Genomic DNA, 17911 nt, shown 5'->3' on the forward strand with positions numbered 1-17911 from the left:
TAATTGTCCGGAGTGTTCAGCATGAGGCCTTCAAAGAAGAAATCAAGAGCCTGTCCAAAGGAGGGATTGCTTCAAATCACAGCCCTCTCAGAAAGCTGGGTCCCATCCTGTATACAGATGGTGTGGTGAGGATTGGTGGCCACGTGAAATCAGCTGCACTTTCTTGGTAAGAGAAACATTCAATAATCATCCCTAAAAACCACCACATTGCTAAATTTTTGGTACAGTATTACCATGAATGAGTCACACACCAGGGTAGGCACATCACTGTAGGGTCTGTCAGGTCTGCGGGGCTGTAGACCCGGGGAGGAAAGAGAGTGGTATCGAGCGTCATCCACAAGTGTGTCACCTGTCGGAAGTTAAGAGGAAACATGGAAAAACAAAAAACATCCAATTTACCTGCTGATCGTCTCACCCAAGCCCCTCCATTCACACATGTTGGATTAGACATATTTGGGCCATGGACTGTCTGTGCTCGCCGTACCAGAGGAGGCCTCTTAGAAAGCAAGCACTGAGCCATCAGGTTTACCTGTTTGGCCACAAGAACAGTACATATAGAGGTAGTTGAGTCTATATCTACGTCAAGCTTCATAAATGTGCTTAGAAGACTCACTGCAATCAGGGGTCCAGTAAAGCTCTTTCAGTCAGACCATGGGATGAACTTTGTTGGTGCCTGCAAAGAACTTGGAATAACAATAGAAAATGCAGAGCTTCAGTCTTACCTCAAAAAACAGGACTTTACTTGGGATTTCAATCTGCCAAACTCTTCAAACATGGGAGGATTGTGGGAAAGAATGATAGAGGTTTCTCACTGCATTTTAGATGTGATGTTGCTCAAGGTGGACTCGCCTAGTCTTTCACATGAAGGCCTCATCATACTGATAGCAGGAGTCACTGCCATAAGGAATGCACGGCCAATAGTTCCCGTGTCATCAGATCCAGACATGCCCACTGTACTCACTCCTGCCACGCTTTTAACACAGAAGAAGATCGACTCTGTGTCCACTCCTTCAGGAGACCTTGACCTTAAGGATCTCTACCGCAGTCAGTGGAAGCATGTCCAGAGCCTTGCTGATTCTTTCTGGAGATGATAGTTACAGCCAAAGAGTAAATGGCAAGCAGACCAATCTAACCTGCAAATTGGAGATATTGTCCTCCTGAAGGTTAGCCAGGCCAAAAGGAATGAATTGCCTACGGGACTTATTGTAAATGCTTTTCCTGGTCAAGACAACAGGGTCCGGAAAGTGGAGGTAAGGGTGGCTACAAGAGGCTCCCCCTAGGGTGTGTTCAAGACCTTAGAAGTTGTGGTACTGCTTAAAGGGACACAGTGTTATAGGAGGGTTTCCGTGCAACATCATCACAGAGATGTGTGCGCAACTAGGGGGCAGAAAGCAGTTACAGCGCAGAGATTTTAACCAAGATAGAGCTCAGATACAGCGGCGATGACGCACAGTTGTTGTGCAATAAACTGCACAAACCGCCAAAAGGATGGGTGGAAAATGTTCAACTTGACTGAAAATGGTCCAATGGTCCAAAATGGTTGAAAATGTTCAACTTGACTGAAAATGGTCCAATGGTCCAAAATGGTTGAAAATGTTCAACCGAATGTTGAACATTTTCATTGTTGAACCGCTTTGGTAGCTCTCAAAAGATTATGAGATGCATAATCTTTTGAGAGCTACCAAAGCGGTTTTGCCCCCTGGCTGCGCACGCACCCAGTAATGTTTGTAAACAGGAAACCCGTCTATTCAGTATGCCCCTTTAAGAGAGTTGACAGTGTTGACTGCGCGAACTAGTTTATCCTGTAGACTTGCCGTAGTTTGAGTTGCACGGAAAACCTTCGCAGGCACAGCTGTTGTTTTCAAAACCCACCGCAGACATGGGCAGAACATGTAAATTCCACACAGAGGACGACCCCAAGGTTCGAACCCAGGACCTTCTTGCTGTGAGGCGACAGTGTTAACCACAGCGCCACCGTGCCACCCCTGTGTATGTGTATGTGTGTGTGTGTGTGTGTGTGTGTATATATGACTTTGTTAAAAGAAACACTCAACGGTAGGGAAAGCGCTCAACAAATGAGGAGCAAAATAATCCAGTGAGTCAAGTAAATTCTTTATGAGACAGTACAAGCCTGCTTCATGCCATGGCAGCTGATGATTGCTTATGGCATGAAACAGGCTTGTACTGTCTCATAAAGAATTTACTTACTGGATTTTATATATATATATAGTATGAACTCTTGGCTATAATTTAAATACTATGTCGCAAATGCACTATTACTACTTTATACAGTACTACGATGATATGATCATTCAATAGTAACTGTACTACCACTACTTCTCCATATATTACACTGATAACTTCTGACTCTTGTAAGTGGCTTTGGATAAAAGTGTCTGCTAGATGGATAACTGTAAATGTTATATAATTGCTTTAGATTGTATTCTATACTGTATTTGCTTCTTACTTGTTAAACTTACAGAATCTTATTTCGGCTTGTTCCCTGTTCCTCAGGGGTCGCCACATCGAATTTTATAGTTTCCATCGGTACCCCGTGAGGGCACAGCACTAATGGCGGTTGTTGTTAACCCGGGCCTCGACCAGCCCGGTATGGTCTAGGCAAAATTTGATGTCGGATGCCCTTCCTGACACAACCACCAACCCCATGGACAGGTGCACAGGTAAAGCGCTGGCTGGAAGCCATCCCAGTATTCATGGACTTGCGCCCATGCTTGTCGGTGTCCTTAAAGTTATAGAATACAATTTACAAATGCATTGATATTATTTCTGTATTGCTTTTATTTATTTACTTTGATCTGTTTCCATGTGTGTCAAATGAGGCCCAGACTCAAGGAGATGTTCAGTTATATTGTTGGTTTTTGAGTAAATAAGTGATAAAAGAACAGTTTTTGTTCATGTGATTTGGGCTTTCACACATTTGTCCTGTAATGCTATGAATAGGGTTGGGTTAGGTTTTATATTGATGTGACCCCTCTTCCAGGATGATGTTTTTTATCCAGCCATAAAATATCGGCAGGGCTCAAAGCAAAACTGACCTACAGGTGAGGGACGTCGCCTTAATACTTAAATCTATTTTCAATTTAAATTCTAAACTTCAATCTAAATTCAAATCTTTTGAGGCTCTTATTCTAAGTATGTGTCCCTCAGCCATGAACAGACTCTGCTCAGTCCACATTCTGATACTCTATCGACCTCCTGGCCCTTACTCACTATTTTTTGGAGAATTTGTCTCAGGTCTTGTTCCTCATTCTGATGACATTCTAATTCCTGGTGACTTCAATATTCATCTGAATAAGGCTGGCGATCCTCTAAGTAAAGCCTTTCTGGCACTTGTTGATCCTTGTGGGTTCGCTTAGTTTGTTCAAGAGTCGACTCTTTGCAGTGGTAACATGCATAATGTTTTTTTTCTGAAGAGATAGCTGTTTATGAGCTGACTGTCCCGCCAAACAAATCTGCTTTGTCAGATCATTTTCTCATCAAATTTAAAGCATTATTGGCCTGTCCTGTTAATGTCGGCACAGATGTAATTGCAACTCGCCACATTGGTCCATCCGCTGTAGCGACATTTAGCCAGAAGCTGCTTGAATCCTTTCACCATAGAGACTGAATCTGTTGAAAATCTCACTGGTGACTTAAATGTGGCTCTCTCTAGTCTCCTCGATTCAGTTGCACCTCTTCTCTCTTTATATTTCGCCTCTTGGCCAAATTGCAGTCATGGAATACATTTCCATTGCAATGTGGATGATACTTAGCTGTATGTGCCTATAAGGGCTGATGGTCATACCCAAATGATTAATTTAGAGGCCTGCTTGGCTGCTGTGAAAAATTGGATGTCACCAAATTTCCTGCTTTTAAATGTATATAAAACTGAAATGCTGGTAACAGAAAGTTGAATCAGTTCATCTGGACACGTTTATTGTGAGAAATGTTTTATCACTCATCTATAAGAGGCTTCTTCAGTCTCAACTGACTGCAGGTGTCCCCCAACCTTATAAACAGCGCAGTTGCATAATGACCGAACCAACGATCAGTTTCCTATGCAAATTGCCATGACTATTAACTAGACTTACAATGGCCACAGAGAATCGGGGAATAGTTGCGATCACAGCATTGTAATATGGCGACAGATGTAATCTTAGGCCCCCCTCTCGGTTCAGGGATGGTCGTTCCCTCTTCACATAGATGGCCTCTTTGACTCCCCATTCAAACCAGCATTCCTCTCTATCAAGGATGTGCACATCCTCATCCTTGAAAGAGTGGCCACTGGCCTGTAGATGGTGTAGACTATGGAGTCCTGACCTGACATGTTAGCTCTCCTGTGTTGTGCCATCTCCTTCGCCAGCGTCTGTTTGGTTTCCCCGATGTACAAGTCATGGCAACCCTCCCAGCACTTAACAGCATACGCTATATTGCTCTGTCTGTGCCGGAGGACCCGATCCTTGGGTTGGACCAATTTCTGGCACAGCGTATTTTGGGATTTGAAAGCATCTAAGAAGCGGTGTTTGGAAAATACGCATCTCAACTGTTTCGACACTCCCGCCACATACGGAATCACCACTGGTTTATGCTTAGACAGCTGTTGTCCTTCTCCTCTCTTCGATCGGCTGGGGCACTGTTTGGGCGTCTTCCTGGCTTTGACAAATGCCCAGTTGGGATAACCACACTTAACCAGGGCCTGTTTAATGTGGGATTTCTCCCCTTCCCCAGCTGCTGTGTAGGTGGGGACGTTGTCAGCTCGGTGGTCCAGCGTCCTGATGACTCCTAGTTTGTGCTCCGGTGGATGATGAGAGTCAAACCGTAAGTACTGATCAGTTTGTGTTGGTTTACAGTAAGCATCAACAGTCAAATGTCCCCCATCACCAATTGCAATTTCAGTCTAAGAAGGCTAACCCGTCATTTTTCACATCCTCCCTGGTGAACTTGATGTGGTTGTCCACTGAGTTAATGTGGTCAGTGAACTGTGGTACGCCCAGAGATTTAATTTTAACCCAGGTGTCGTCCATAAATCTGAACCAGTGGTTAGGGGGGTGTCCATGGATAGGACATCAGAGCCCTTTTTCCCACTTCCTCCACATACATGTTGGCCACTATAGATGAGTTTTCCCGCCCTTACCTAGGGCGCCGGGGTGGGTGCATTGTTCTTCCGATCTAAACATCCGTAGCCGGATGTAAACATGCAAGCCTGGGTCTGCGATATCTTCGACAACATTAAAGATTAAAAATGGACATTAGAAAATCAACAAATGGTTCAGGGACACATTGTGCAGTGCGTTGCTGTACTAATACATGGAAATGCCCGACTGAGTGGTTGGATAGAGAGTGTGTTGCCCATCGACCGGCCGCAAAACCGCAATGTCCCTGCATCCCACTGTTTTCCTTCCACAGAAAACCAACAGCAGATTTCGAATCACTGATGTGGTTGAAGGCTTTGAATTTGGAAAAACCGCCGAAAAACATCTTTGTTTGTTCCTATCACTTCGTTGCCAAAAAGCCAACCAAAGAAAACCCCTTTCCCTGAACTGTGGTAACTAGGTAGCTACTCGTTACACCGGAAAAGAAAAGCATATGACGGCCCGAATGCGGAAATGGACCGGAAGTGCCGCGTAAACTTGTCTATAGGTGAAACCGGAGAACCCATAGCACACCCATGCTTCTGCTTAGAGTACTGCCCCCTGTATGTGAAGTACATGCATCTGATCATCATCATCTGATCAACAGTCATGTATCTGGTAATGTTTGTGACATGCTTGCTTACTTGCTCTTAGTCTTCGCTCATCCGGGTTTCCTCTACAGGGGGACTTTAATTTTCTGACCTGCCTGACCTTAAAGAAGTGTACTGCCCCTCTGAAATGGCTTTAATACAAAGGAGCACCAACTGAGGGGAGATTTGATGCCACCTGTGTCAAATTGGTATTCATTACAGAGGCCCTCGCTGATTGGCCACAGGCAGCAGGTGACAGGGTATAAAAGGTGTGCGAAGACGGCAAAATGTCGGTCTGTGTTTGTCCCTCTTCGGGACAGTGGAGAGGATCAGTGTTTTGTACATTGAGAGGAATTTTCCACCATTTTTTTTTTTTTTAGAAGATACCGTGGTTGACATGTTTTTCTTTGTGGCTATCTTTTTGTGGCCGATCTGAATTATATATATATTTCTTTTTATTTATTTATTTATTTATTTTCTGGACGTCAACTCCTGCCTGCTGGTCCATCCTTCCCATTCACACTACCGACCACCCTCCAAGTATAACACACCAATTCTTGCCTCCCTTCGTTGGCTTCCTATCCATGTTAGATGGGACTACCAGCTGCTGAATGGCCTTGCCCCATTATACATGTCTGATCTCCTTAAAGCGTACATTCCATCTCGAGCGCTGCGCTCTCAGAATACAGGGCTGCTGGGGAATCAGGAACACTGTCATTTCATTTCATGTCCATGAAATATTGTCTCCCCCAGCCCACAGCAGCGCAACCATCACTGTCCAAGGGAAAGAACGCCAGCCAGGGTGGCTGTCAGAACTGCTGGTCTGCATGGGCCAGCAGCTAGCTTAGCCTGCCCCGCTTCCGCGTCCTGTCAGACTGCCCTTGGTGTGTCCTCTTCGGGTGCAGCTCCAGGCAGGGCCGTGGCCCTTGGGTCCAGTGGGCCCAAGGACCACGTTGTCCCGAGTTAAGTTGTCCCACCACGCCTCTTCAGAAAGCTCTACACCCAAATCCCTCTCCCACGCAGTTTTTGTTTTGTCCCAGGATATCTGTTTCATCCCTACTTTCTCTTCTTCTGTGTATGTTAATGGTGAGATGCGAGTCTCCTGTAGTCTGTCCTCCTCCGAGGTCTCCATGGAGACGGTGGTCGCCACCTGGATACTGCTTGGCATCCCCTTCATCACATTCTTTATATAGCTTATAAATCCATATGATGTTGTTGTCCTGTTTCAGTGCGGTATCCTTCTCTCCCTCCGATGGTTGACTCGTGTTTTTTCGTGTCTCTTCTCCCGTGTATGTGAATGGTGTGATGTGAGTCTCCCCTGTGTGCATGTGTACTCTGCCCTCCTGCCAGGTCTACATGGTGATGGTGGTCACGTTGCTCAGGTCCTGGGGCTGTTCTGGTGGCATCTGGACACTGCTTGGCATCCTCCTCCTCATCCATCCATCCATCCATCCATCCGCTATCCAAACCTCTTATCCTGCTGTCAGGGTGGCGGGGATGCTGGAGCCTATCCCAGCAGTCTTTGGGCGGCAGGCGGGGAGACACCCTGGACAGGCCGCCAGGCCATCACAGGGCCCACACACACACACATTCACACGGGACAATGTAGTATGGCTGATTCACCTGACCTACATGTCTTTGGACTGTGGGAGGAAACCGGAGACCCCGGAGACCCCGGAGGAAACCCACACAGACACGGGGAGAACATGCAAACTCCACACAGAGGACGACCCGGGACAACCCCCAAGGTTGGACTACCCCGGGGCTCGAACCAAGAACCTAATTATAGCAGTGTTGTGTATATTCTTCATATATCCCATAGTTCCATTATAATTGTGTTATCCTCTTTCAATGTTGTATTGTGTAAATTGTATAAACACAACATCCACTGCATGTTGTCCATCTTGGGAGAGAGAGATCCTCCTCTGTTGCTCCTCCTGAGGTTTCCTATTTTTTCCTCCCTGTTAAATGTATTTTTAGGGAGTTGTTCCTTATCTGATGAGAGGGTCTAATGACAGGATGTTGTGTAAAGCCCCCTGAGGCAAATGTATAATTTGTGATAACGGGCTACACAAATAGAATTGACTTGACGACAGCAAAAACAAAAAGACTACACTAACACGCTCGCATGTACCGTAGAGCGACCTGCCACCCTGTCTCTGGCACGGGGTGTTTTTCATGGACCCAAATCCTTGTCAGGGAGTCTATCCCAGATTCACAGCCCAGACTTTTGCAGAACGCGTGAAGAAGAAGAAGAAGAAGCAGGTTTAGCCGGTGTACCGACATCCCTGAAGCCCACACACACAAACATTCATCAGACCTCCGCTGCAGAGACCTGCGACCAGAATGTCTCACCCTGATGGCATACAAAGGTGTTAAACTGGGAGCATTTCCAGAACCAACCCGTGTACCACACACACACACACAGACACACACCTTCCCTCTCTCAAACACACACTCGCACACACTGGCATGTTGCTCGTGCTCCTCTATACGACCCCCACAGAGAGCAGAACGGAGCTCCTGTTTGGTTTGGACGGCCCTGCGAGGGGACCTCCGTGTTGAACAAACTCGAAGGCACCGCGGCCCTGTAACGCAAGCCCGCGTGGTGGGATACAGAAGCCTTCAGAGTTCGAGCCCACGGCGCACCGCAGACGTCAACATGCACCAGCGGCTCAGGACTGCCACCCACTTATTGCACGGCCGGTGCAGAATGCTGGCTGTGTGGCTCCCCTAGCTGCAGACACTTGCTGCGGTGCAGGCCTCAGCATCAGGAATCCGCAACACTTGATTCGTCGTTTCACTACGTGTACTTCCTGTACAGGAAGTGAAACGCAATATCGTCCCCCCCCAGCCCACAGCAGTGCAGCACAAAGACGAAAACACAGATCCAAAAACTGCAAGAACACACATGCTAACTAACGCGGCTATTGACTGCCGGAATGCCGGTCTGCGTAGGCTAGCTAGCAGTTAGCCTAGCCTAGCCTAGCGTAACCCACTTCCGCGTCCTGTCAGACCGCCCTGGGTGTTTCCTCCTCGGGCGCAGCTCCAGGCAGGGCCGTGGTCCCTGGGCCCACAGGACGCAGCAGACCAGGCTCTCCCAGCCAATCAAATGAAGACAGACCTAGACGCAGACGTGGACAAAGACACTGCGTGGACGGTACCGGGCAAGGCCGCCGCAAACGTGAATTCGCGCCGCCGCCTTCCCGCACCGGAAGCGGAAATTGTTAAAATTGTATATTAAGTGTAGAAATTGAGAGGTCATCCATGCTCTGTTGAAACAATACCCTGTCTGTTCAAGTGTTTTCCAGTTCTTTAGTCAGCCGGTGGTGTAATAAGACAACGACTTCAGTGCCTCCTTTCAGTGTGGATTTTTTTTTTTGGGATCTGACTAAAGGTCAGTTTTCACGAGCTGCATTTACACACTAGGCCTGAAAATGACTCGTGCACCCCTTCTGTGGCTGAGCATATTTAAATCAGAGTCTGACGGGAATTAATTTTTCTCTGCTTCCCCCTCAGCTTTTCTTGAAAGACCCAACGGTGTTATGAGCGAAGTCTCATTTTTGTGCTTCCAGACTTGTCACTTCGTACAGTGTGTGTGAACATAGACACTTCACAATGGGTGAGTGCCTAGCTTGCAGAACACTGGCTATCACCTCATGGCGGCTGGAGGTCTTTTGGCAGGCAGTAACTACAGGATTAGAGGCCTGGCTGGAGATTCCAAAAACATGTAAGTATGAAAGCCTTCCCTATCTGATTTAGGAGGCCATTTGGGATGTTTGCCATCCCGGAACGATATTTCCTAACTGCATTTCGGAGGGGGGGGGGATCTGATCTTCGTAGTAAATAGGAATTGTGCTATTGCAACATTGTCCCAATTAATGAATATCATACCTGATAAACATTGATTTAGGATAGAACAAAACCGTTCTTAAATTCAAGTTACTCCTATAAGGGCGAGATATGGCAGCTAAGCAATTTCTGTAAGGCCTAGAAAGTATCAGCAGTGTCTCCTGCCCTCCTGAACCGTAATAGAGTCGAAAGCAATAATTACCAATTCACACTAATTGTCCCCCCCCTCCCCTCCCCAAGTAGGGGTGTCCGGGTAGCGTAGCGGTCTATTCCACTGCCTACCAGCACGGGGATCGTCGGTTCGAATCCCCTTATTACCTCCGGCTTGCTCGGGCGTCTATAGGCTGTTTCTGCGGGTGGGAAGCCGTTTGTGGGTGTGTGTCCTGGTCGCTGCTCTAGCGCCTCCTCTGGTCGGTCGGGGCGCCTGTTCGGGGGGGGGGCTGGGGACGAATAGCGTGATCCTCCCACGCACTACGTCCCCCTGGTGAAACTCCTCACCGTCAGGTGAAAAGAAGCGGCTGGCGACTCCACCTGTATCAGAGGAGGTATGTGGTAGTCTGCAGGCCTCTCCGGATCGGCATAGGTGGTGACGCGGCGACCGGGACGGCTCGGAAGAGTGGGGAGAAAATGGGGGAGGGGGAATGGGCTATTCTGTGTAAACAACCTTCTGTGGTATGTTTCGGAAGCTTCGCTGTTTACACCGGCTTGCGATCTTTATTTGAATTCTCTTTCTATTGGCGGATATGGCGCATTACCGCCACCTACTGGTGAACTGGTGAACGGCATGGCGCCAAGTGAAACAGTGGTAAAACGTCATGCCTTTGTTGCCTCTGTTTTACTCCCGGTCAGACGTACATTTCTATGCTTTCGTTGTAGCTGCTTCGCTCGTTGTTGTACTTTCTTCCTCATCTCCTTCTTTGTTGTGTGTTATTCCTGCAGAAATGTGTAGTACAGTATGTCAGTTCTTGTGGTGCGCATGTGTGTGTTGGTGTGAGTGCTGGAAGAACACGTGATGCAAGTGTAACGATCATGAATGAGTCGACTCGCTAGCCGGTTGGCTAACGGGTCGGACCCTTTCGTTGACTGGTTAGCGCGGCGACCCGGGTTCGCGTCCCGGCTGCGGCGGGTTCCCCGCTGCCCCCTGAGCGAATTCAGCCCAGACCGCCGCGGGCGACCGCGCCAACCAGTCACCGCCGCAGCCTGGACGCAAACCCGGGTCACCTGAACCACGGGCAACCGCGCCAACCGGTCCACTAAAGGGTCCGACTCGTTAGCCAAGGGCTAGCAAGTCTACTCATCCTTCGGCAAGCGCGTCCCTGCGCCTTCACACCTCTGGGCCCACGCACTTCCCATGGCCTCACGGTCTCACCATCCCACTTCCGACACCAATGTGGCGAATTCAGGGGGCAGCCGGGAAGCGAACCCGGGTCGCAACTGCGCTAGCCAAGTCAACTGAAGGGTCCGACCCGTTAACCAAGGGCTAGCGAGTCTGGTCATCAGTGGTTGTTACACAAACACTACGGGGACCCACACTTCGTACTGTGTTCTATAGCACCAACGTGGTCCAGGACCCCTCTGGACACCTGTAAGATAACATGCAAGGTCTGAGATACGAAGTGACACAGCAGTGACTTCAACATTACTTCTGTAATAGCACCACGGGATTTTTCCATGTCTGGCATGTAGGACACGACAGGACAGGAACGGACAGGGCAGGGCAGAGCAGGACGGCAGGGCAGAGCAGGGCAGAGCAGAGCAGAGCAAGGCAGGACAGGACAGGACAGGACAGGACAGGGCAGGACAGGGCAGGGCAGGGCAGGGCAGGGCAGAGCAGAGCAGAGCAAGGCAGGACAGGACAGGAAAGGGCAGGGCAGAGCAGGACAGGACAGGGCAGGGCAGAGCAGAGCAGGGTAGGACAGGACAGGACAGGGCAGGACAGAGCAGGGTAGGACAGGACAGGGCAGGACAGGACAGGACAGGGCAGAGCAGAGCAGGGTAGGACAGGACAGGGCAGGGCAGAGCAGGGTAGGACAGGACAGGGCAGGGCAGAGCAGGGTAGGACAGGACAGGGCAGGACAGAGCAGGGCAGGACAGGACAGGACAGGGCAGGGCAGAGCAGAGCAGGGTAGGACAGGACAGGGCAGGGCAGAGCAGGGTAGGACAGGGCAGGGCAGAGCAGGGTAGGACAGGACAGGGCAGGACAGGGCAGGGCAGGACAGAGCAGGGTAGGACAGGACAGAGCAGGGCGGGGCAGGACAGGACAGGGCAGAGCAGGGTAGGACAGGACAGGACAGGGCAGGACAGAGCAGGGTAGGACAGGACAGGGCAGGGCAGGACAGAGCAGGGTAGGACAGGACAGAGCAGGGCGGGGCAGGACAGGGCAGGGCGGGGCGGGGCGGGGCAGGGCAGGGCAGGACAGAGCAGGGTAGGCCAGGACAGGGCAGGGCAGGACAGGACAGGACAGGGCAGGACAGGGCAGGGCAGGGCAGGACAGGACAGGACTTTCTCTGTGTCACGTGCTGCAGCGGTGCCTCTGTGCTGATGGTCTCGTCTCGGTAGCCAGGTGAGTGCTGGCTCCAGTCACATCCCTGCTGCCCTCCTGCCGGCTGTGGTGGACAGAGGACTAACGCCACACATGATGCTCAACAGTAATCTCACGCCGCCCTACTTAGTCAGGGTCAGAGGTCAAAGTCATTTAATGTTCTCGGCCTGACGCTCTAATTTCTATCAGGTCATCTCCTGCCCGAGTCTGTTTAATGTGACCGAAATGCCCTGGTTTCAGATAACGCCTCACATCCCCCCCCCATCCTTATAGGTCTCCCTCTCCCTCTCTCTCTCTCTCTCTCTCTCTCTCTCTCTCTCTCTCTCTCTCTCTCCCTCTCCCTCTCCCTCTCCCTCTCTCTCTCTCTCTGTCTCTCCCCCGTCTCTGTCTTTGTCTCTCCCCCCACTCTCTCTCTCTGTCTCTCTCTCCCCTCTCTCGCTCTTTCTCCCCCCTCTCTTACTCTCTCTCCCTATCTCTCCCTCTCTCCCTCTCTTTCTCTCTCTCCCTCTCCCTCTCCCTCTCTCTCCCTCTCTGTCTCTCTCTGTCTCTCCCCCCACTCTCTCTCTCTGTCTCTCTCTCTCCCCTCTCTCGCTCTTTCTCCCCCCTCTCTTTCTCTCTCTCCCTCTCTCCCTCTCTTTCTCTCTCTCCCTCTCTCCCTCTCCCTCTCCCTCCCTCTCGCTTGGATAAAAGGGGTCTTATCTGTTTTTTATGTTTTGAGTTGAATGACTGTTTGGGGGTTGTTAAGAGATGTATGTTAAGTGTTTGTTTGTAATTTGACCAATAATGTTTATACTGTTAAAACATATCAAGTCTGTTTATTTATAATTGGTTTGTTAAACAAAGACTTGTTTTAAAATTCAATTCTCTCCCTCTCTCCCCCCCCCTCCCTCTCTCTCTCTCAGTCCCTCCGCCTGCCATTGGGTCTGTGTTATATCGGTCCAAATAGTGATGAGTGAGACATTTCTGCGACCTTCTGCAGCTGAGAGAGGTTATAACAGTGAGGGTGATGGGTATTTATCTTCATATATGATCTTCATATATAATCTTCTTATATGATCTTCATACATGATCTTCATATATAGTCTTATATGATCTTCATACATGAGCTTCATAGACATATATGATCTTCATATATAATCTTCTTATATGATCTTCATATATGATCTTCATATATAATCTTCTTATATGATCTTCATACATGATCTTCATATATAGTCTTGTATGATCTTCATACATGATCTTCCTATGTAGTCTTATATGATCTTCATACATGATCTTCATATGCAGTCTTATATGATCTTCATACATGATCTTCCTATGTAGTCTTATATGATCGTCATACATGATCTTCATATGCAGTCTTATATGATCTTCATACATGATCTTCCTATGTAGTCTTATATGATCTTCATACATGATCTTCATATGCAGTCTTATATGATCTTCATACATGATCTTCCTATGTAGTCTTATATGATCTTCATACATGATCTTCATATGCAGTCTTATATGATCTTCATACATGATCTTCCTATGTAGTCTTATATGATCTTCATACATGGTCTTTATATAGTCTTATATGATCTTCATACATGATCTTCCTATGTAGTCTTATATGATCTTCATACATGATCTTCATATGCAGTCTTATATGATCTTCATACATGATCTTCCTATGTAGTCTTATATGATCTTCATACATGATCTTCATATGCAGTCTTATATGATCTTCATACATGATCTTCCTATGTAGTCTTATATGATCTTCATACATGATCTTCATATGCAGTCTTATATGATCTTCATACATGATCTTCCTATGTAGTCTTATATGATCTTCATACATGATCTTTATATAGTCTTATATGATCTTCATACATGATCTTCCTATGTAGTCTTATATGATCTTCATACATGATCTTCCTATGTAGTCTTATATGATCTTCATACATGATCTTTATATAGTCTTATATGATCTTCATACATGATCTTCCTATGTAGTCTTATATGATCTTCATACATGATCTTCATATAGTCTTATATGAGCTTCATACATGAGCTTTATATGCAGTCTTATATGATCTTCATACATGATCTTCATATATAGTCTTATGTGATCTTCATATATGATCTTCATATATATCTTCATACATGATCTTCATATAAGATCTTCATATATATATATATATATATATATATATCTTCATACAAGATCTTCTTATATATCTTCATACATGATCTTCATATAAGATCTTCATACATGGTCTTCATACATGGTCTTCACATATGATCTTCATATATATATATATATATGATTTTCATATAGCATGCGGATCAGTGCAGTGTTTGTGCAGGCGGCTGCAGAGAAGACTTGCAGGCCCTCCTCAGCTCATGATGGGAACATGCGTCTCTATCACTCTGTCATTTAAACCAACAGTAGAGGAATGCTACCGCGCATTCATGACAAGGGACGAGTGCTGCTCTCTGTCATTACCACAATGACAGAGAGCCGCAGTCTGCACTTAGACAATTCTGCCCCGGCATTAAAACCCTTTGCTTCTAGATAAATAACAATAAATCCTTCATTTAAAGTGCTTGTGCAACTCGGGAGTCTTGATTTAAGGGGGGAAGGGGGGGGGGTGCGGCATTTCTCGAACACCGCCCCGCATTCTTACCGACTTACCCTCGCGAAAGTGTTCTTCGGAGATGACGCGGCCCCAGCGGGAGACGGTACTGCAACGCCTTCCCCTTCGTACCCGCAACCATCCATCATCTTCCCCTGCCTTTCAGCGCCCCGGCGGGGTCTGGTGATGGCACGGCAAACACGCAGCGTCCTCCTGTTGTTGTGCACAAACAACACAACCACGGCGCTCACCACACGACCCACTCTCTCATAACGCTCCTCCGCTGTCACGCTGTGGCGCGCACAACCGCACACGTGCGTGGACACACATGCACGCACACACATGCACGGACACGCACACATATGCGACCATGCACACGCGTGTGCATGGACACACACACACACACACACACACCCCTCCAGAATAACCCCAGATTTAAGACCTGTCCTGGGTGTTAAGCCCAGTGAAAGGGAGTATCCTGTGGGGCCCTTGGGGGCCACAAAGGTATTTAGTGGCTCTGTGTGCATGTGTGTGTGTGTGTGTCTGTGTGTGTGTGTGTGTGTGTGTGTGGTGGCAGAGGGTGACCCCGAGGGGCCCAGCTAGTTACAGCTTCTCCGCTGGAGACCGCCACTTTCACAGAACAAGCATTGTTGGTGCAGAGCTGCAGACACCAGAGAGACACACATAGGAAACAAACTCACACGCACGCACACACACAAACACACACACACGCACATACGTGTTTGCACAAATGACAAATCAGAGAAAGAAAAGCTGCCTAGCTGGTGGCGTGTTTTAACCAGCAAGTCCAGAAGAGTCAAGTTCTGAAGTACAGGACTGAAACCGGACGCATTCATCTCACAGTCACACCAAAGCTCTCTTCTAGAACCTTCCAACGCCCCTACACACACACACACACACACACACACACACACACGCACAAAAGCACATACAAACAAACACAACCACACACACACACACACAAACACACACACAAACGCACATACAAACAAACACAACCACACACACACACAAACACACACACACACACATGCACACACACACACACACATACAAACAAACACAACCACACACACACACAAACACACATACAAACAAACACATAGACAAAAACAAACACAAACAAACAAACACACGCAAACAAACACACAAACAAACACACACGCACACATACAAACAAACACAACCACACACACACAAACACAAACAAATACAGCCACATACACAAAAACAACCACACACACAAACACACAAACAAACAAACACATGCAAACAAACCAAACAAACACACACACCAACAAATACACACAAACATTAACACACGCACACATACACAAACAAACAAACACACACAGACACAGACACACACACATAAACAAACAAACACACACGCGTGCACACCGTCCCGTGAAAGAAGGAACACCGGTGCTGCTAGAAGCCGCATGGGAGGCCGCTAGGAGCCGCATGGGAGGCCGCTAGGAGCCGCATGGGAGGCCGCATGGGAGGCCGCTAGGAGCCGCATGGGAGGCCGCATGGGAGGCCGCTAGGAGCCGCGTGGGAGGCCGCTAGGAGCCGCGTGGGAGGCCGCATGGGAGGCCGCTAGGAGCCGCATGGGAGGCCGCTAGGAGCCGCATGGGAGGCCGCTAGGAGCCGCATGGGAGGCCGCATGGGAGGCCGCTAGGAGCCGCATGGGAGGCCGCATGGGAGGCCGCTAGGAGCCGCGTGGGAGGCCGCATGGGAGGCCGCTAGGAGCCGCATGGGAGGCCGCTAGGAGCCGCGTGGGAGGCCGCTAGAAGCCGCATGGGAGGCCGCTAGGAGCCGCATGGGAGGCCGCATGGGAGGCCGCTAGGAGCCGCGTGGGAGGCCGCTAGGAGCCGCATGGGAGGCCGCTAGGAGCCGCGTGGGAGGCCGCTAGGAGCTGCGTGTGAGGCCGCTAGGAGCCGCATGGGAGGCCGCTAGGAGCCGCGTGGGAGGCCGCTAGGAGCCGCATGGGAGGCTGCTGGGACATTGTGGGTGTGTCTGTGGTCATTGTGTGCGACTGAGACCAGGTCAGTACTGGAGATCATCTCGTCTGTAGGTGGACCATGTGGTCTGACGGTACACCAGGTCCACGGCGTGGCCTCTGGATACATATTGTAATGTTAAACAAGATCAAGTACATCTTCCTCGTCAACCTCATCATCATCATCATCATCACAGAGAGAGGGAGAGACAGAGGCTGAGCGATGGAAGAAAAGGGACGGAGAGAGAGAGAGAAGGAGCTGTCCAAGGGCAATAGAGCTAGAAAGGGGAGCTAGAGAGAGACAGACAGACAGACAGACAGACAGACAGACGGACGGACAGACAGACAGACAGACGGACGGACGGACAGACAGACAGACAGACGGACAGAGATGGAGAAGAAAATGTGGATTTTAAAACAGCTCTTCATTTCACAAGAAATAAAGTTTAACAATGTCACGTGTTTTGTACATTATGAAACACGTTCCTTTACATTACCAAGTCCCAACGGACTGCCAATCACAGAACCCAAGACGCGAGAGAGAGAGAGAGAGAGAGAGAGGGAGGGGGGAGAGACAGAGGGAGAACTCTGTCCAAAAGCAAAAGCGCTGGACAGGGTAGAGAGAGAAAGGGGGTCGAGAGAGGTTGAGAGAGGGAGGTGTGAGAAACAGAAGAGGGAGGACGAGCGAGGAGGGAGGGTGACAGGGAAAGAGGTTAAGAGGGAGTGTGTGTATGAAGGGGAGAGAGAGTGAGGGGGGGAGAGAGAGAGTGAGGGGGGGAGAGAGAGAGTGAGAGAGAGGGGGAGAGAGAGAGAGAGAGAGCGCGCGCACGGTGACCTCCGCGTCGGTCTGCGTGCTCGTTGGTTAGCGCAGATATACGTCAGCAGCTCGCGGCGCTCCGCAGAGCCCTTCAGCCTCTGGCGCTAAAACCCGCGCACGTGTAAATGAGGCGCTCACATTTAGCGGACTCCCGCACTCCGCATCCGCACGCAGTGCGCGCGGCGTGACACCGAGGAAGGACACCGTCATCCGAGGAGCCAGAGGAGGGTGGTGAGGAGAGACGCGCCAACTTTTTACGCACACTTCCAGCTCGGATCTCCGTTTGCCCTTGGACGCTTTGGAAGTTTCTGGAAGTTTTTTTTTTTTGCGC

This window comes from Lampris incognitus, chromosome 13, assembly GCF_029633865.1.
Source record: "Lampris incognitus isolate fLamInc1 chromosome 13, fLamInc1.hap2, whole genome shotgun sequence".
Taxonomy (NCBI): domain Eukaryota; kingdom Metazoa; phylum Chordata; class Actinopteri; order Lampriformes; family Lampridae; genus Lampris; species Lampris incognitus.